Raw genomic sequence first — 22,033 nt, 5'->3', positions numbered from 1 at the left:
AGGCATGAGTACAGGTCGTCACTGGTTTTTTATTTACATTATCCTTGGTAACATTGATATTTCTTCTTTGGTTGGCAGCAACACTGGAAAAGGATATTCCTGGTCTAACGTACTGATTCAACACTCTCTCTTTTGCCTCTCTAAACGTGATACGTTTGGTTACCCTTAATGTTTGAATTTCTTTTTCCATGATGTATACATCACAGGTAAGTGAAGATGATGGATGATTGTCTCCACAATGTATACATCTGGCTTGATTATTATATATGCCATGCTCTGGTTCACTGCATTTAACACAAGTGGCAGGCTTACCTTGTAGTTTCTGTCTACAGGACACTAACATATGTCCGAATTCTTGACAATGGAAACATCTCGGTCTTGGGATATACGTATTGTTTAACTAACCTTGAAACGTAACCAGGCTGCTTTCACTATACTAGGCAATCGGGTGGAATTGAATGTAACAATTAAATTGGGAAGTGGGACAAGGACTCCATTTATCTTCTTCTTCATTCTTTCAATTCTTATTACACCTTGGGGTGCATATATCATTCCCTTGGAGTAATTCCAAAAAGCATGTACTGCACACTCAACTTCAACTCCTCCAAGGTGAGATAATGTTTTTAGTTTGCCACTTTCTTTTGCTGTGGCAGATTCCACTGTCAGCTTTCCTCACCCCTCAGAAGAAATCTTAGGCTCTCGGCCACAACACTTGACAATATCTCTATATACATTAAAAATGTCACAACTAGAGTCTTCCAAATTAAAAGTCAAATATTTATCATAAGAGTTTTCAAATATTCTGAGTCCTATTTCAGATACTATATTTTTGCTAAATTTCCCTTTACTCAGTACTGGAGCATAGGGTTTCAGTGTAATTACACTGGAAGGTTTCATTGATTTTTCCAGAGGAAGGTTGTCAGTGGAAGTTCCTGCAGTCATCAACTGTGCCGATTCGCTACCATCAGAGGGCCCAGGGGCACTTGAATCTTTATTCATATCTATCATAAAGATTAAAGTAAAGGAAAAAATAAATAAACCTGAAAACCTTAAAAAGATATCATCAGCCTTTCATGCAGTTTATTCTCCACTAATGGCACAAGTGAGAACCGACTCCCAAATGTCCGCGTCCCTACCTTACCCCACAGGGGATGGCACAACATGATTAGAGTGGCCCAAGTGTAAGCCAAACCCGCTTAATAGGACAGAGTATTACCAGAATACAATCATCCCCACTCTAATCACATTATAGGCAAACTGGACAGAATACCGAGAGTCCTATCCGCAAAACTAGACACCCCTGGAATCCGTGGTCCAGCCCTGCAAAATAGTTCAGCCTGATATCACTCAGTTCCAAACATTATCGGGCAGTTGATGGTCCTGCCACGGTTCCCACTATTTAGCTTCAGATATAAAACCCAGTCCCAGCTATGATATCTTTTCTATTTAACAGGTCCAGTAAATTTCAGCAAAGGTGGAAAGTTCCACAAAAATTAATCCAAATATTTAGAAATATAGGATGTTTGGGACTCTCGGGTTTGAAATCGGGAACAAATTCCTAGGGTTCAAGAGCCCCCTCACCACGTCAAGGTGGTCCCAATACGAGGGAGACTCCAAACAATAAACTCTGAATCACTTTCCTCTGATTAATTACACTTTTCTCCCCATGTCACAAGTAGCTTTTCTCTTTAAGTCTGCTGGAGTGTAGCTACACTGTCAGTCTCCCTTGGTCTCTCGTGTAAGAATATCAAGGGATTGAAAAGGAACAACCATATGCAGCCATCTCTACAATGTTCATTTTTGTACGATGTGGTCAAAAGATCGACCTTAGATTACGCCAGCCTTGTGCTGGCACGGGGTCTTGCTTCACAGCAGCCCGTAAAGGTCAAAAGATTTCCATAGGGGAAAGTTCAAACAAGTGCACTGAGGTCTAATGTCTTACTATCCTATATGAACTAACGTCCAGTCTGCAAAAGCTACTAACGACTATATTTCCTCTCTTACTCGTGTTGGGTCAACTCATCTTCAGGCTTTCAGAAATCATACTGCCATCACTTTTGAAGGCTTGAAGCCTCTGGTAGGGCTGTTATACATATTACTTTTGCAATCATAGTTTTGGCAATCAGTGTCGAGGTACGGTGTCGAAGTAGCCAAATATTCAGCTCACTCGTAGCTGCCCCAGGAAGTGTACGTAGTACTGGGTGGTTCAGCGTTTCTGTCTACATGAGCAAGTTCCGAGCACAGCTTCGGTACCATGCTTCAAAACCATCCTTGGTCAAGCATCCTGTATAAGAGCCCTTACAGGAATACAGGTATCATTTTGACCCAAAACCTCTGACAGACTTCGTGCATACCTCTGTACTCCTCTCGGTTAACTCTTCTTCTTCTTTATTTTAGTAAAAGATCTGGCTTCTCTTACTAGAGCCAATGTAAAATCAGATCAGAAATACAAAGATTTATAGGCATGCTAACTTTTATTATTTCTGATCGTGCAATGAAACACTTCCTCTCTTCTTTCATCCTGCACAGTTTACCGAGGTTCTGCACTTACCTTACTGACCTTACATACCTTAAATCTTGTTCGGGTTGCCCCAGGTCCCTCAGTGTGAGGCACCTCTAATGTCTCCCAGAGAGTTGCTAATGCATCTTCAGGTATATTTTGCATCTTCCAATCTTAGATGGTCTGGGATGCAGCTTAGATATTTGTCAAGCTTTTTCTTAAACACATCTACGCTCACTCCTGATATATTCCTCAGATGAGCTGGCAATGCATTGAATAGATGCTGCATTGTCGATGCTGGCGCATGGTGGATTAATGTCCTGTGTGCTTTCCTTATTTTTCCTTGTATAGTTTTGGGCACTATTAATCTACCTTTGCTTGCTCTTTCTGATATTTTTAGCTCCATGATGTTTTTGGCAATTCCTTCTATCTGTTTCCATGCCTGAATTATCATGTAGCATTCTCTTCTCCTTGCTAAACTATATAATTTTAAAAATTGTAGTCTTTCCCAGTAGTCAAGATCCTTAATTTCTTCTATTCTAGCTGTAAAGGACCTTTGTACACTCTCTATTTGTGCAATACCTATAATCATGTGTTCAGCTTTTCTTGTTTTGAAGTGCCATAACAACATTCCCATTTTTGCTTTACATTTTGCCAATAGAATTGCTATTTGATTATTGCAAAACATGTTCCTATTCAACATCACACCTAGGTCTTTAACTGCTTCCTTATTTGTGATTGTCTCGTTATTAGGTCCCCTATATGCATATAGCTTTCCTTCTCTATCTCCATAGTTTATTGATTCAAATTTATCAGAGTTAAATACCATCCTATTTACCTCTGCCCATTCATATGTAATAAATACATTCTTTGAAACAGATAATTACATATCTGTAAATAGAACCCATGACCTGAGGGGTCATTGGTGAATTAGGAGCGTCCTACGTGACAATCTCAAATCTAGATCACGTTGTGCAATGCTTGCAGTAGCCTGGTTTGCATTTGGACATCTCATCATATTCCTGTTTACAAACAGCCAACAACACCTTCCATGGAAAGCGGTTGACCTGTTAACCTGCGCCGGAAACTTGTGACTTCCGAGCCGGCGGACTAATTATTCTTTTTATATGAATCGCTGAGATAGCTAGTGTTTCGCTATCGACACGATGCTTTGAAATGTTAGTTCTATTCCAGTTATCAAACGGAGCAATCTCCTGACCAAACCATCTCTCTTGTGATGGAGTTGAGAAATAAAGCTGTTTTTAAGTTATCAACTTCTCCGTTTGAATCATCTCCCTTATTCTAAGAAGAATCAACTTTACCAAGATATAACGTAGGCGAGAAGAGAAGTAGAACCAACAATGCTTACGAACAACAGTCGTAAGAAAAGACAAACAGTCTTTCGCCAAAGCGGAAGAACACAATAATGGTGGCAAGCGGAAACCAACTTACAGAAGAACCATATAAGCCTACCGAAGAATTTAAATCATCGAAGTCCAGCTATAAATCAATAATAAACTGAGGAAACGGGATCTTCAATCAACATGCAACTGTAAACATCCTATGAATATGTCATTAATTAAGACTAGTTCGAGCATTAACATCGACGTTTGAGTGACTGTTATCACATATCTCCAAGAATCAAAAACCGGACGGGAAGGAAGAAACCAACATAGGAAACAACGCGCGATCACATGCAAGGACGTGGAGATTAGGCCAAGAGGAAGCGACACGAGAGAGGGAGGGAGGCTGTGACGTCATCACGACATTGACTTCTTCCTGCAACGCGAGAGAGAGAGAGAGGCTGTGACGTCATCGGACATCAACAATCTTTCCCCATATAAACCAGAGCTAAGTAGAACTTTTATCTATTCAGGTTTTTTCTCAGTGAAGTGTTGTACATCAAGAGTCGATCGTCCAGTATTCCTGGGGTGAGTTATTTAGTCTTAATCTTCATTCATTACAGGAATCAATCTTCAACTACGAGTTCTCGCCCGTAGATTTTTTTTTCTCGTTGTTGCTAATCGCTTTTTCTTCCAGGAGTTCTCCGTATAATATCTTTATCAAATTATCTGTATTAATAGTATCTTTTTTGGGGGATTTTCCTATTATTTGCAACACATTTATACTGTATATTGCATATGCGTTTACGTAGTGGTCGAGTGTACTCTTATAGATATTTTGATAGAACCGCAAGGAATAGGAGTGATAAGAAAAAAGTAAAAGTTAACATGGCAACTACTGCGGCTGGCAACCCGAATGTTGTGACGCTCGTCAGCGCGAGGTCAGCAATTGTCCCTTTTCAAGGTCGGGTCAATGGGTTCATGCCTCAAAACGTTGAGGCATGGATCTCATCTGTAGACGCTCATTTAAATGCAAAAAGCATCACAGCCCCATCTGTACAATTACAGGAAGCCAAAAGCTTCATAGACTTTGCTAAAGGAGACGCAAGTGCATATCTAAGAGGTGTTTCTTTCCAAGAGGCGGCTAAATGGGACGAGTTCAAAGTTAGGTTACGTGCCATGTATGGCAGTGAAGAGGCTTTAGACGTAGTACTAGCTTTAAGGAACATCCTTAACCAAGCCTCTATGACTCAGCTTAATGTTGTAGAGCGGGCGGCGCTAATTGCCGACCGGCTAAATGAATATCAAGTAAATTTAAGGAACTCCGGGTGGGTTACAGGTTCCAAAATCGCCGTGAAAGATTTTATATGTCTCATTTACCTCACGAGCATTACAGTCATGTTGCCTGAAGCTTTAGTGCGGTGTTTTGACAAAAAGCTGCAGCCCAACAGCACGGAACTAGATGTGTATAAACAGATCAAAAAACACATGTCTAAATGTACTGACCTTGATCCCTCGCTTACTCAAGTTTTTGCAAAAAATAAGAATAAACCACAACAAGTAAACGTGGTCAATAATAATCAAGCTGCAGGGATGGTTTGTTATAACTGTAAAAGACCAGGTCACATGATTTCAGACTGTCGGACGCATTTTTGTTCTATACATAACAGTTCCACTCATTCATATAATCGTTGCTTCTCGCGGAATCAACAGCAGAATCCTAAAAACACGCAAACAGTTGCCAATGAAAACAAAAAGAAGGGTGGTCCTCAGTACTTTAAAAAGGAACAAGCGAACAGTAATGCTGCTCAACAGCAGAAACAAACAAATCGTGCTTCAGGTACCTCTGTTCCTGGGCCGTCTAGCCAGAAACGGCAAGGTCAGACGAATTTTCCGGGAGTGCAAAACAAAGCAAATACCACGTAGTAAGCTCCAGGGGGGGAGAGGACGATGTTGGGTCATCCATATCAACATCTTTTGTATCAAATAATCAGTTTAATCATTTATCAGCTCATTGTGAGGCAATCGATTTTCCTATGCAACACACGGCCGAATCCATAACATCTGTGCAGGCAGGTTCCCGTAGATTTGCAACAAATTCACGCAATTATAAGTCAAGATGAGTTACGCCCAACCTTACATGCAGTAAATTTGGACCATAAGTCATTTACCTTATTCTTTGATTCTGGTAGTCCACGTAATATCATGGATTTGCGGACTCATCATTTACTTTTTTCGAACTTCCCTATAGAGAAGTCCGGAGTAAGACTCTCCGGTATAGGAAATAATGAATTAAATGTGGTAGGAGTAACTTATGTTCAGTACAAGGTCGGTAAGCGCACGTTTTCCGATACCTTTATCGTTGTACAAAACATTGTTATGTATCCCGCTGTAATTATAGGATACCCGTCTATGGGCAATCAAAACATTACCTTAGCCCCTGCAAAACACAGCGTGTATATCAAAGGAAAATTCTATAAGTCTTCTAATACCCTAAAATCAGTTTTAGATAATAAGGAGACAGAAAATAGAGTAGTAACATATATCGAAGAACCAATCACTTGCCTCATGAACCAAGAAATAATCCACGAGACCCAACAGAATTCTCGCTCACCCGTAATATCAGCTTGCACGCAAACTCTCGAACCGAACGTAACTTCGAACATATTAGTGCATGTAAAGAAAACCTTGCCGGGATCTGAAATGTTAATCCTTTCCGACACTCTGAAAACACACGGATTATCCGTCACACAAGCCATTTATACAGTCGGCTCACAACAACAATGTAACATCGAAGTCTGTAATCATTTGAATACCACTTTAGTAATCCACAAAAATCAACATATCTTGGATGTGGAAGTTTATAAACATCGCATTCTTACCATAGCTGAGATCAATCACGCTCAATCAGTTAAAGATGAATCCCTTTTGCAATCTATAAAAAATAAAATCAATAAAGACATTCAAGAAGAAGAAATTCAGCAGAAATTTTTGAATCTTTTAACTGAATATCATGATGTTTTTTCCACTACGGATTGAACCTTGACAAAAACGGATGTCATCGAGCATCAAATAAGGCTAAAGGACAAACAGGAAGTTATCTATTTACCTTCGTACAGACTTCCTATGAAATTCCAGAATGAGATAACTGAGGAAGTAGGTAAAATGCTAAAAGAAGGAGTCATTAGGAAATCAAACAGCCCTTATAATTTTCCGTTAATAGTAGTACCGAAAAAAGATCGAACTTGGCGGATATGCGTAGATTTTCGTCGCTTAAATGAGGAAACAATCCCTGACCGATTCCCAGTGCCATGTACTGACGATATTCTATCTTTACTAGGTCAGAACAAATATTTTACCAGTTTGGACTTACTCAAAGGCTTCCATCAGATTCCGTTGGAAGAAGAGAGTATCCCATACACTGCCTTCAGCACAGCCAGGGGACATTATGAATTTTTGCGTATGCCTTTTGGTTTACGTTGTGCTCCTATAACTTTTACTAGAATGATCAACATTGTGTTTGGAGACTTGTTAGGAGATATCCTACATGCCTATATGGATGACCTTGTAATCTTTTCTAATACCTTAGAAGAACATCTACGTAAATTAGAGTTAGTGCTACAAAGACTAAGGCAGCATAACCTAAGGGTAAAGATAAGTAAGTGTGAATTTTTTAAAACAGAACTAGTCTATTTAGGTTTCACAGTGTCTAGTCAAGGTCTTAAAGTAGTCCATGATAAGGTATCGGCTATCCGTAACTTTCCGATACCTACTAACGTCAAGGGAATACAGCAATTTCTAGGGTGTAGTGGCTACTACCGCCGTTTTATATGCAACTACTCAATCATAGCCGCTCCCCTAACCGATCTTATAAAGAAGGGCATAGATTTCATATGGTCTGAAAAACATCAACAGGCGTTCGATACCTTGAAAGATGAACTGTGTAGTTCTCCTATCTTGAAATTTCCTGACTTCGGTAAGGAATTCTTTATTGCAACAGACGCCTCAGACCTAGAAGTAGGTGGTGTATTGCTTCAACAATATGATAAACAGTTTTTCCCTATAGCTTTTTATTCACGTAAACTGAGACCTTCCGAAAGTAAATATGCAGTAATAGACAAGGAAGGGCTCGCTATTGTTAATTCACTAGTGCATTTTAAGTTCATAATATACAGTTATCCCGTCAAGGTTCTCACTGATCATAAGCCCCTAACCGACTTCTTTAAAGGCTTTAGTCACAGCCCTAAGCGAACTCGGTGGCATATGATCATCCAAGACTTTGGCGCGAGGATCGGGTATTTACCTGGGAAAGCAAATATCATTGCTGACGCATTATCACGCAACCCCTCGTCATCTTGTACGGAGCCATTAGCTGAATTAATAGATATATCAACCTCCATGCCTATTGTTAAAACTATATCTTAACAGGAAGATCTGGGCTGGAGTGCTGAACTATTACAGACGGAACAAAGAAAAGATCAGCAATTAGAAAAAATCATAAACGCATTAAACGGAAATCCGAAGGAAAAAGAATATATAAAGTATAAGCAGCAGAATTATATAGTCAAAGATAATATCCTGTGTAGATCCGTGACGAGGAAAACCCGCAACACACCACAGTTGAATAACGACCAGGTGGTGGTACCAATTTCACTCATACCCACTGTCTTAAAATGGTTACATGCAAATCCACTGCATGGACATCCGGGTTTTTCCATCATGTCACAGAAAGCCAAATCCTTATTTTATTGGCATACGATGCTTACAGATATAAAAAAGCACATAGCTAATTGTCGCACTTGTCAAGAATACAAAGGGCACACGAAAACACCTGTCAGCCTAGGGGCTTATCCCGTGCCAAATCAACCCTTTGAAAGAGTACACTTAGATTTATTAACAGGGTTTTACAAGTCAGACGAGGAAATAAGCACCTCCTAGTAATCATAGATGCCTTGACTCGATATACAGAACTGATAGCACTTAAAACAAAAACCGCAGTCGAGTGCGCTAGGAAGTTTTACGAGTGCTACATTTGTAAACATGGAATTCCACACATAATCATATCCGACTCTGGCGGAGAATTCAATAATCACTTCCTTAACTCCTTGTGTGAATTCCTTTGCATAAAGAAAATCAATACCATGATCTACAACCCAGAGTCTAATGGGCTCGTGGAAAGGGCAATTCGTAAGGTTTTAAACATTTTAAGGGTCACCTTAGGGGGGATGGACCCCAACTGGGACATTGCCATACCTGCGGTACTAAGCACTCTTAATCACTCATATCATGTATCTATTAAAATGTCACCGCACGAGGCACTGTACGGTATCCCAGCTAGAACACCTTTCCATGTATTAACGCCTACAACCAATTATCAAATCCTCTAAAGGAAAAAAAAAGGATGTTATGGATGCAAGCATAAGTCGATATAATATACTTCGTAAGAATCTAGAAGAAGCACAAATTATAATGAAAAGAAATCATGATAAAATAGCTAAGCCAACCAGAACATATGCCGTGGGCGATAAGGTATACATACAAGTATACGTACGTAAAGGTTTAAACTACAAACTGACACCTAAGAAAATCAATACCATGATCTACAACCCAGAGTCTAATGGGCTCGTGGAAAGGGCAATTCGTAAGGTTTTAAACATTTTAAGGGTCACCTTAGGGGGGATGGACCCCAACTGGGACATTGCCATACCTGCGGTACTAAGCACTCTTAATCACTCATATCATGTATCTATTAAAATGTCACCGCACGAGGCACTGTACGGTATCCCAGCTAGAACACCTTTCCATGTATTAACGCCTACAACCAATTTATCAAATCCTCTAAAGGATGTTATGGATGCAAGCATAAGTCGATATAATATACTTCGTAAGAATCTAGAAGAAGCACAAATTATAAATGAAAAGAAAATCCATGATTAAAATCAGCCTAAGAAGCCAACCAGAACATATTCGATGTGTGTGCCGTGGGCGATAAGGTATACATACAAGTATACGTACGTAAAGTTTAAACTACAAACTGACACCTAAGTTTGAAGGCCCGTTAACATTTTAGAAACATTAACGGCCAATAGATTTAGGGTTCAAAACGTATCCCAACCCACTGATATGAGAAATCGTTCCATTGGCACATATCAGAAACTAAAGAAGGGTAGATGGAGTGAGGGAAATTTTTGTATCTATTGAAAACTTGTATAATAACTTATATATATATATATTAATATATAATATATATCTATAGATAATATTATATATCATATTTGTATGTAAACATATTCATTAACATGAGTTATTACATATATTTTACTCATTACAGGTTTCCAAAATGAATCTGTTATTGTTAGGAGTGATATTGTTCGTTCAAACATCTTTGTCGTGTGGGAAGAGCGCTAACAAAAACGAAAGAATTAGAGTTTAATCATGGCACTATTATAGAAAAGAACAGAAGACGTTTTCATTACAGCAAGTAATATAGTCATAGAAGTAGACATGCAGGCGATATTCTTGCCTGAGGGATGACGTCCTTAACCTAAAGAAATGAAAACCTGTTGAGGTTTGCTGTTTCGTTAAGGGAAATGCACCAACGTTATTTTCATGCTAACTCAGAAATTTCGCTAGCTCAAACCCTAAACGTCGCGGAAATGTTATCATATGACTTGCAGAATAAAACCGCCGAGGCAGAAGAACTTGCTCGAGACCTGCTGATGTGGTCTGTGCGGCACAATACTCTCAAACGTCGCAACCCGCTTATATTTACTGGATTAAACATCTTGGGATCTGTTGCCAGTTTAGGCTTAGGAATTTCAAATCGCCTTAAGATAAATAATCAAAATAAGAGAATTGAGTTTTTGCAACATAAAACCGAAATAGCTTTGTCCGAACTGCGTAGCCAGTTATCCTCAATCAATCAAATTATGAGTTTGGTGAACGAACATTCTAGTAATATCGATCAGATTATGGAAGTTCAACACTTGCTGGCTACGTTAGCTTATTATAGTTAGAAAATAGATCATATCCGTACCAAAATATCACATTTTATTGAGAAATCAAAGGACTATGTAGAAGCTATTACGTTAGCAACAAAGGGTGTGTTATCTCCACACCTTATGCCTATTAAGGATCTGACTTTAACTTTGGAGAATGGACGGGAGAAACTAGGTTATATTCCTTTATTAGACGCCCATAAAATAGAGTTTTATTATAGCTTAATATCGGTAAGCGTTGAAAATTACAGGATTATGATCACTATCCCCTTTGATTCTTCTGATGCCTGGCAATCATACAAAATAGCACCGTTCCCAACTTTCATGACGAATAACTCAAGTCCAGTAATATCCAATTTGACGGGACAGGTATTGATTTCCTCTGATAAGAAATCATATACAGTCATTAAAGACTTAGATAAATTCACTCACTGTTCAGAAGCCATGAATAATAAAGTTTGTACAGCTGACTCTTTTGAATTCCATCCTATATCAATGGATTCATGTGAGTTAGGCATAGTGCTAAACGGTTCTCTCTCCCATACACGCGAAGGTTGTCTGAAGAAACTTTATCCCTTTGAAGTAATAAGTTCAATTACAGAATGAACAACGGCTCCTGGATCCGATACGACAAGGAAGGTTTTCAAGTGTCAAGTCCGGACGGGACCACAGCCCAATCCCAAGTCTTTGTCGCAGCTGACGGCTGTACAGGGACATCTACAAACTACACGGTCAGAGGGATCCACACTATAATACGTGAGAGGTCCTACTTCGCGAACTACACCTGGGCGACTACAATTATCCCATCACTACCTCTCCCATACAACGCGCGGGTGGCTCATCGTTTGACGCAACTGGCTGAGATGGACCACGCGTTACCGACTTATGCAGGAGGAGAAAATCTTCCTTACTACGTGCTGCTAGCCGTGTTTTGCGTTACGGCAATGTTTCTTATCGCCGTTAACATCTTTGCTTGGCGTAGGTTGAGGCGGACACAGAAGGATCTTCAAGGGAACGTTTTGCCGCGTCCAGACGACACTCCTGTTGCGTTAAAAGCATATACGTTCAGGCCATCTGAAACTGGCCATTTCACCTGGTTCCTAGGAAAACTGTCTGGAATTGTGTTGTGTGCGAAAAGCGGTCTGTACGCTGGCAATATGTAGGACAAGAGAGACTCCAAGCCTTTGCATTTTGAACAGTTAAAAGTATCTTTCGGGCACCTAATAAAATATTGTAGCCCAATATATACACTTAATCACTTGTTATGATTATATCTAAATATATGTTACGAGCACACTCCTAAGAAACCATCTTAAAGTAACTTTTGTTATTCAAGGCTTGAATGGTAGCTGTCCGAGCCTAATGTAATAAATACATTCTTTGAAACAGATAATTACATATCTGTAAATAGAACCCATGACCTGAGGGGTCATTGGTGAATTAGGAGCGTCCTACGTGATAATCTCAAATCTAGATCACGTTGTGCCATGCTTGCAGTAGCCTGGTTTGCATTTGGACATCTCATCATATTCCTGTTTACAAACAGCCAACAACACCTTCCATGGGAAGCGGTTGACCTGTTAACCTGCGCCGGAAACTTGTGACTTCCGAGCCGGCGGACTAATTATTCTTTTTATATGAATCGCTGAGATAGCTAGTGTTTCGCTATCGACACGATGCTTTGAAATGTTAGTTCTATTCCAGTTATCAAACGGAGCGGTCTCCTGGCCAAACCATCAACTTTACCAAGATATAACGTAGGCGAGAAGAGAAGTAGAACCAACAATGCTTACGAACAACAGTCGTAAGAAAAGACAAACTGTCTTTCGCCAAAGCGGAAGAACACAATACATATACTTCGTTAAGGTCTCTTTGTAGCACGTTCCTATCTTCATCACAAGTAATTTCTCTACTTATTCTTGTGTCATCAGCGAAACTACTCACTACCGAGTCCTTAACATTACTGTCTATGTCTACAATCATAATAACAAACAGCAATGCAGCTAGCACTGTACCTTGTAGTACACCGGATATTACCTTAGCTTCATCCGATTTCTCATCGTTTACAATAACTATCTGTTTTCTGTTGTGTAAAAATTCCTTCATCCATCTTCCTACTTTGTCCACTATATTAGGTTTTCTAATTTTCTTCGCTAATATATTATGATCTACCTTGTCAAAAGCTTTTGCAAAATCTAGATAAACCACATCTGTTTCTTTTCCGTTTTTCATATTTTTATATATGTTCTCACGGTGGACTAACAGTTGGGTTTGGGTACTTTTTCCGGGTACAAAACCATGTTGTCCTATATTAAACAAATTATTTTTTATTAAATGTTTCATAATATTTTTCTTCATTACCCTTTCATACACTTTCATAATATGTGATGTTAGACTCACAGGCCTATAATTACTTGCCTCTAGCCTTGATCCACTTTTGAAAGTAGGGGTAATATATGCTAATTTGTGCTTTTCATAAATCTTGCCTGTATCTACACTTTGCCTTAATAATATTGCAAGGGGCTTTGCAATAAAATGAACTAGTTTCTTTAACAAAATAGCAGGGACACCATCAGGCCCAGCTGCAGCTCCATTTTTAATTTCATTAATAGCCTGCACAAGTACAGGTCAATGCAAAAGATAGTCACAGAAAATATGGACTTCCAGAATTTTTTTTTTTTTGGGGGGGTTGGGGTGAACATGATGTGGCAGATACAATGTGAACGTTTTTTCAGTAGTTCTTGGATGAATGTGTAGGAAGTACAGTTTTTCTTTTTTTCTTAAATGAAAAAATTACTTTTCCGTAAGAAAATGCAAAACACTTTATATATAATATTGCTACATATATGTATATGCGTGTATATATATATATATATATATATATATATAGATATATATATATAATATATATATTAAATATTATAATTAATATAAGTATATCTACCGCATATACATATATGTATATAATTATATAATATATATATATACACACATATACATATAATATTATGTAGTAATATTATTATATAAATGTGTTTTGCATTTTTTCTTACGGAAAAGTAATTTTTTCATTAAGAAAAAAAGAAAAACTGTACTTCCTACACATTCATCCAAGAACTACTGAAAAAACGTTCACATTTATCTGCCAAATCATGTTCAAACCACCCCCAACAAAAAAAAAAATTCTGGAAGGTTCCATATTTCTGGAAGTCCATTAACTATATATATAATATCTATATATATATATAATATTATATATATATAATAATAATATATGTGTGTGTGTGTGTGTGTGTGTGTGTGTGTAAAAGAGTAGGAACTGGTGTATTTTTACTGCGGTCTAATGGTCCTCTTTGAAAACAACAGGACCATAAATGCTAAATTAACGCATGAAAACTACCATATATATTTCGGTCGATACAGTTCAGCCATGAATTTTGGTGAGAGTGGACTAAAAAATAGACAAGTACAAGGCTCTAATAATAATGATAAGAGTTTTTTTAAGCCGAACGGTACTACTCACTAAACCGATTCAGAAACACATTTCCAGTAATTTTAGGATGAAACTATTAACTAAATAAACAAACAACGAGTACACCATACTATACTATAATACTGTAATTGCAATTATGCAAGCAACCATTCGTAACTGTAGAGCAGGATACTATAATCGATTCAATGTCGTGACGTGGCAAAATACACTAAAAGAGTATAAAATCTGAGGAATGTTGGGGAAAAGGGGAGGTTACAGTTCAAATTGTACAGGTAAAATAACATTCGAAGAACGGCTGCAACAAAAACGAATCACACAGGTCATCGATTATGCCTGCTGGTGATTATGAAAAGAAGGCTTGGGACGAACAAGTATTCTTAAGCTATTACACAAAGGGAAAAACAAAAGACATTACCTTTACGCAGTACGTGATTGTAGTACACTGTTGCTGTAAAATCAAACTGGTTTTGCACCAAAACAGATTCTTCCTTGTTTGTGCAGGCTGTGTGTGTGTGTGTGAGCTGTACCATGTAGGCGTCACAACATGTTGCAACCATGGGAAACCAACATCATCAAATTATATCGATGATCAGCAAGAGGACTGTAGTAAAATAATTTTGGCGTTTATACCAAAAGTTGGATGAAGTGAACAAATTTAACTTCAGCGAAAAGTTTGGCATAATTATCAAACTTAAAACCTCACCATCCGGCGCAACAGTTGCATCCAATAGAAAAGTTGTTTCAGCTGTTTTCTCAGTGCCAATGGTTTTTATTATCGAATAGAAAAGCACCTTAGATCACAGGAAAGAATCATTTCTTTCGCAAAGCACTCTCAAGCTGCTCAAAACCCAAGGCCAAACTGAACAGTTGCCAGACATTTGTTTTATAAACGCGCAAACAGTTGGCTTAGCCCCGAGGAAGTGGATCGATGCCATATGGTCTCTATAAAGTTGTCATTTTGCACCTTCCAACATACGCAAGACAAAGATTTCTTGAACTACTCCATTTTCGCGATAGGGGAGTGGGGCACAGAGGGACAAAAAAAAAAATACAATTAATTGCCAAAAATTTATCTTCAATCAAATTTTAATGATAATAAGTACTGTTCCAAATCTGCAGCTTTGATTTCCATCTGCAATAAAATGTACTGTAAAAAAAATTGGGTGAAAACTAATTAACGTGTCAGGGCAGCAAAAGATCTTTTTTCTGTTTATCATGCAATGTTTACGTGGCAGAAAGGTTATCAGTAAAAAGTCCTAATCTTGATCATAATAATAATAATAATAAAAAACACGTATATAACATGGTATTAGACTCGTATACCAGTGAGATATCTTTTGGGTAAATCAAAATAAATTTTATCGCACGAAATGTTGACAGCAATGCTCTCGCATGTAGCAGGCTAGGTAGGCTAAAGGGTGAAGATGCAAATGAGAAGGCAGTTCAAATACGTGAAAATTAATGCACCGTCGCTAAAACCAGTCTGTTCAGTCTGAGTTTTAATTTCATTTTGATATTGATTATGTTAGTGGCTTTATTATTATTATTATTATAATTTAGTTCATCATTTTATCATGATTATTCCTGGAAATGTGTTACAGAATCGATTTTGAAAGTACCTTTTGGCTTAAAAAAGATCTTATCATTTTTATGAGATTTGTACCTATCTATTTTTTCAGTCCAAGAGCGATAAGTTGCACATGATAAGTTTGTTCCATAAAAAAGGTCAAACAGAGTAGCCATATCTTATATCTATCTAGTCATTTAAATCTATCCTTCAACGTTGATCCATTGCATACGGTTATGCCTGAGACCAGTCATGGACTGTGTCATGTATGCAAGACGTTAGTAACGAGCGCGCGGGAGAACGTAGCTCCCCAGACACGTTCAGTTCAGAGCTATTGCACTGTGTTGCATAATGCGTAAATGTTATAAGTATAACCAATTATTATTGTGTTAGTATCGAGTCCGACACACAGGCTTCGATCTTATAAATTCTATCTCATGTATGCAGGATATGATTCCTTATTGTGTATAGAGCTTCGATGCTCATATGTTTGTTATGATTCTATTATATACGCTTTTTGTATTTTGTATATTCCACTACCCGCCTTCTTCAATGTAGTTTTAGCCAATAAACATAAGCAAGAAGATATTGCTTTATTATCGCCCTTCATCCCAACCTCGTCGCCTTTAGTTATATGACCCATACGACAATTCTTCACTCTTACCTGTAGGTAGAGGGAAAGATGGTGTTTTAGTAATGGAGATAATATTCCATTTCTCGTCGCCGAGGTTCTGGTATGAAGGGCGATAATAAAGCAATATCTTCTTGCTTGTGTTTATTGGATAAAACTACATTGAAGAAGGCGGGTAGTGGAGTATACAAAATACAAAAAGCGTATATAATAGAATCATAACAAACATATGAGCATCGAAGCTCTATACACAATAAGGAATCATATCCTGCATACATGAGATAGAATTTATAAGATCGAAGCCTGTGTGTCGGACTCGATACTAACACAATAATAATTGGTTATACTTATAACATTTACGCATTATGCAACACAGTGCAATAGCTCTGAACTGAACGTGTCTGGGGAGCTACGTTCTCCCGCGCTCGAAATGGGTACACAAGTGCGAACCGAACCTTGTATTGTAACTGATTCTTGTAACAAAAACGCAAGTGTAGACGGTTCCTCGAACCCGAACCCCGAACCCGCGAGGTTCGAGGCTCCGTTCGCCCTCCGTCCCGGCAATTGTCGGTTTTTAGGCCCCGAATCAAATGGAGGTCTCTTTGCACGTCACGCCATGTGTGGACGGGACCTGTATTACACGCGTATCAACAGAGGTTGCTTGACACCGACTATGAACAAGCCCGTCCATAGTAAAGTCCCTTGTTTTGGTCAGTCAGTACGTATATGTCTAACATGGCTGATTGGAGTTAGGAAGAGGTCCTTCAATTTATTAGTTATAACGAAGAAAAGACTTTACTGTGGCCAGAAACTTCTTGGAATCTCATGTCAGCAAGTAATTCCCGACCACTGTATTCTACCCTTCTTGTATATAACCTTGATTGCCACCATCTTCTTTTATTTCGCTTCATCTTCGTTAAATAATGTGTATAAATATATGGGGCAGCTGCTACTTGCATAGTGACTATCGTCGGTAAACAACCCGGACAGAGACAGTGGATCGCAGTGGATTGTAATGAAGTTACGTGTTTAACGTGGTTACGGTTCGTCCTCAACATTTTGACACCTTGTAACCGTATATGCGTGACTCGGTTACACATACAAGGTTCGGCTCTCACGTATGTAACGTCTTGCATACATGACAGTCTCCTCCCCCGTTACCTGTGACTAAGAAACAACTGTGCCTCACAATTACAAATCTAATCTTTCAGGTGGTTTTCCTCTACTCATTCTGTTAGGGAGTACTATAGGTGTGTTCTGAGCTGCTGCATGATTTTCCTCTCTATTTACAGTTGGTGGTAAAACGTCATGTTGATCAGTTGCAGTCATTTAGTACAAATCATACAGAAGTACAAGTTTCAAATACCTCAGTCCAAAAAGACTTCCCCATGGTGTTGCTAGCAGTCCAGCAATATGGCAGCAAACAATGAACAAAATATTTGCAGGTTGTCAGGAGTATTCATTTTCATTGAAAAAAAAAAAAAAAAAAAAAAAAAAAAAAAAAAAAAAAATAACAAAAAAAAAAAAAAAAAAAAAAAAAAAATATTAGTCGCTGGCAAAAACGAAAAAGAGCATAGAGAAAGATTACGTGCAGTTCTAAAGAAACTAAAGGAACACAATATCAAGGTCAACCAGAGTAAATGTATTTTAGAAGTTGACTCGGTAGAGTATTTAGGCTTTATTGTAAATGGTAAAGGAATTCATAAGAACTCAAGATAGGTAAGCAGTGCAGTCAGCTACGTACCAGAAAATGTCAAGGAATTGCAATCATTTTTAGGTTTAGTAACATTCTATGGTAGTTTCATTCAAAACTTAGCAACAATTGCACACCCATTATACAATTTGCTGAACAAAGATGTAAAATGGAATTGGACAAAGGAATGTCAAAATTCTTTTGAAAGAATCAAGCAGAAGTGACATCACCCACATTCTTAGTACATTATCAAATGGATTTGCCAGTAAAGCTGGTTTGTGACGCCTCAAACATAGGATTAGGTGCAGTACTAGCACATGTAATGCCAGATGGTACAGAAAAACCAATAGCTTTTGCCTCTAGAGTATTGAACAAAGCAGAGAGAAATTACTCACAAATAGAAAAGGAAGCATTAGCACTAGTGTATGGAGTGAAAAAGTTCCATATGTATCTGTATGGCAGGAAAAGGTTCACATTAGTTACAGACCACAAAACATTATTGATGATTTTAGGGCCAAAGGCAAGTTTACTGACGTTAGTAGCTGCAAGACTACAACGTTGGGCAATCATATTAGCGGCATATGATTACAACATAGAATATAGACCAACATCGAAGATGGGTAATGCAGACCGCTATTGTTTTTCGAGAGTTGCCTGTAGACAAAGCACCAGAACAACATGAAGAAAGTATTCTTTTGATTTCTCCATATAATTTACCTATTACAGCTAAGGAAATAGCACAAGGTACAAAGAAAGACCCAGTACTTTCAAAAGTATTGCAGTCTAATAACCGGCAGAGATATTTGTGCAGAAGATGCCAATTGTAAACCATACAAAGAAATTTGGAATGAATTGAGAGTAACACAAGAATGTATTTTGAGAGGATCAAGAGTAGTGATTCCAAATGCCAAATGCATTAAGGAATAGAGTTCTATCAGAAATACATGCAGACCACCAAGGTATTGTCAGATCAAAGTCAATTGCTAGAACTTATGTTTGGCGGCCAGGTGTTGATAGGGACATTGAAAATTTGTTTAAGAAGTGTATGAATTGTGCATTGCAGCAAAATAATCCAAAACCAACACGAATGCACCCATGGGAATTACCCAGATTCCCGTGGCAACGTATACATGTAGATTTTGCAGGTCCATTTTTAGGATACTCATATCTGATATTAGTAGATGCATATAGTAAGTGGCCAGAAGTTATACCAATGCAAACAACTTCATCGGTAGCAACTATAAGATCACTCATGCAAATCTTTGCAACGCATGGTTTACCAGAGAGAATAGTGAGAGACGATGGCCCACAAGTTTACTTCACAGGAGTTTAAGGGAATTTCGAATGTAAATGTATGGACAAACATCATTATCAGAAACTTATCATCCACCCACGAATGGTGAAAGCAGAAAGATTTGTTCAAAACTTTCAAACATAATATGAAGTGTAGACAAGCAAATAAATGGTAATGTAGCCTCATTCAAACATTGCAAAGTTCCTGTTATCTTATAGAACAACCGTACACAATACTACGGGTGTAACACCATCTTATTTGTTGATGGGGAGGAGGATCAGGAATAAATTAGATTAAATGTATCCAAACTTGCAGAGTCAGTTAGAACAGAAAGGTTATGATCAAGAAAAAAAACTTCCCAATGTAAGACATTTCACTCCTTCAAGTTATGTCATGGTAAGATCATACAATACACCAGAAAAATGGGTACAAGGAGAAATTGTCAGGAAGATAGGTAATTTACATTATGATGTTAATGTTGGTGGAAAGATTGTAAAACGTCATGTTGATCAGTTGCAGTCATTTAGTACAAATCATACAGAAGTACAAGTTTCAAATACCTCAAACTTAAATAACTCAGATGTGGAAACTGCTCACCAAGATGTTCAACCACCAACTGTAAATAGAGAGGAAAATCATGCAACAGCTCAGAACACACCTATAGTACTCCCTAACAGAATGAGTAGAGGAAAACCATCTGAAAGATTAGATTTGTAAATGTGAGGAACAGTTGTTTCTTAGTCACGGGTAAAGGGGGAGGAGACTGGCATGTATGCAAGACGTTATGTAACGAGCGCGGGAGAACGTAGCTCCGCAGACACGTTCAGTTCAGAGCTATTGCACTGTGTTGCATAATGCGTAAATGTTATAAGTATAACCAATTATTATTGTGTTAGTATCGAGTCCGACACACAGGCTTCGATCTTATAAATTCTACCTCATATATGCAGGATATGATTCCTTATTGTGTATAGAGCTTCGATGCTCATATGTTTGTTATGATTCTATTATATACGCTTTTTGTATTTTGTATATTCCACTACCCGCCTTCTTCAATGTAGTTTTAGCCAATAAACACAATCAAGAAGATATTGCTTTATTATCGCCCTTCATCCCAGAACCTCGACGACGAGAAATGGAAAATTATCTCCATTACTAAAACACCATCTTTCCCTCTACCTACAGGTAAGAGTGAAGAATTGTCGTATGGGTCATATAACTAAAACAGACCCAAAATAATGACGACAAAACAGACTGTAGTTTCCGATTTGGCTTTCCCTATAACTAAGGTCTGAACTAGAGGGTATTATTCTTCAGACCTGAAGCGTCCCTTCGGTCTTTAGCTGCAACCCCTTTCATTCCTTTTACTGTACCTCCGTTCATGTTCGCATTCCTCCATCAGACTTCACACCCTCTCCTAAAACTTATTTCCTAATAATGCAACTGCTTTAAAGTTCTCCAGTCCTGTTACGCCTTTCAAACCTTCTCACTGTCCATTTCCCTTTCAGCGCTGAATGACCTCATAGGTCCCAGCGCTTGGCCTTTGGCCTAAATTCTATTTTCCAATTCCAATTCCACGTCGCAAAATCTGAGGTTTGGCGCAGCAAGTAAAAAATTTGCCACATCTTTTTTTGTATTACTTATCCACCCCACCCTAGCGATCTGGGGTGTCGACAGACTATATTTAGCTGCGTTTATACTTCTGAAACTTGTAATTTTCACCATTGCACTTCTTGTAGCATTAAAAAAAAAACTGCTGTGTACATATAAGCACGTGCACATCTGTACAGCCCAGCCACACAGGAGTATCAGGAAACTGGTGATCATATTTTGCTCTTGACTTACTTTTCAAAGATTCCAGCTCACATTAGAAGTGGTCTCTCAGCACTTTCCAGTCCATGGCAGATCCAATTTCATTTCTGTAGGCTTTCAGTCCAGCGACACTGGCGCATTTCCTGTGCCCCCAATTACTGCAAAACCTACATCCAATACAGGCTCTGCCTTCGTCATCCCCACTACTTTGGAGCACTTTGGTGACATCTAGTAATTCTTTACCTCCCTCTGGACCTTCTGCTCACAGCAGGTTCCAGCCAAGTCCTCTTCACTCCTCCAGAATCCAGGTAAGAAAAAAAAAAAAGTCACAAGGAAAAAAGTCGCGAAAAAAAGTCACATCAATCTTTCTTAGATTGTGACCCCCAAGGATTTTAAACCCGGTATCCACCTTTGCAGGGTGTTTAGTACAAGCCCGTTGGGATGACCGTTAAAACATAAACGAAAGACTGTGAATATATTAAAGATAATGAACCGCAAGCAATAGATCGCTGGAAATAAAAGCAAATATGTAGTAATGTGACCATAACTCACCTCCTACTGAATGGATTTTGTTTCGTTTACAAACTTCAGTTAGCATTTCCGTTTTTACCGAGTAGTCCGATGCCTTAATTACCAAGATCCACCGATGCTAATGAATGGCCATTAAGAAAATACTAGTCTTAGGATGAGTCTTAAACTGGA

At 38.4% G+C, this 22,033-nt stretch overlaps 1 protein-coding gene across 1 annotated transcript in view; it reads right to left on the bottom strand.

The window, feature by feature from the left end:
* Positions 1–15,210, bottom strand: part of LOC135226139 (serine/threonine-protein phosphatase 6 regulatory ankyrin repeat subunit A-like) — a 39,720-nt gene extending 24,510 nt beyond the window's left edge. Inside the window, exon 1 of the mRNA XM_064265580.1 lies at positions 14,750–15,210. The gene's annotated coding sequence lies outside the window, so the exon portion shown is untranslated. The remainder of the gene's footprint in view (positions 1–14,749) is intronic.
* Positions 15,211–22,033: the final 6,823 nt, after the last annotated feature.

The sequence above is a fragment of the Macrobrachium nipponense genome, chromosome 14, assembly GCF_015104395.2.
Source record: "Macrobrachium nipponense isolate FS-2020 chromosome 14, ASM1510439v2, whole genome shotgun sequence".
Taxonomy (NCBI): Eukaryota; Metazoa; Arthropoda; class Malacostraca; order Decapoda; family Palaemonidae; genus Macrobrachium; species Macrobrachium nipponense.
This window is presented reverse-complemented; position numbering and strand designations above follow the sequence as displayed.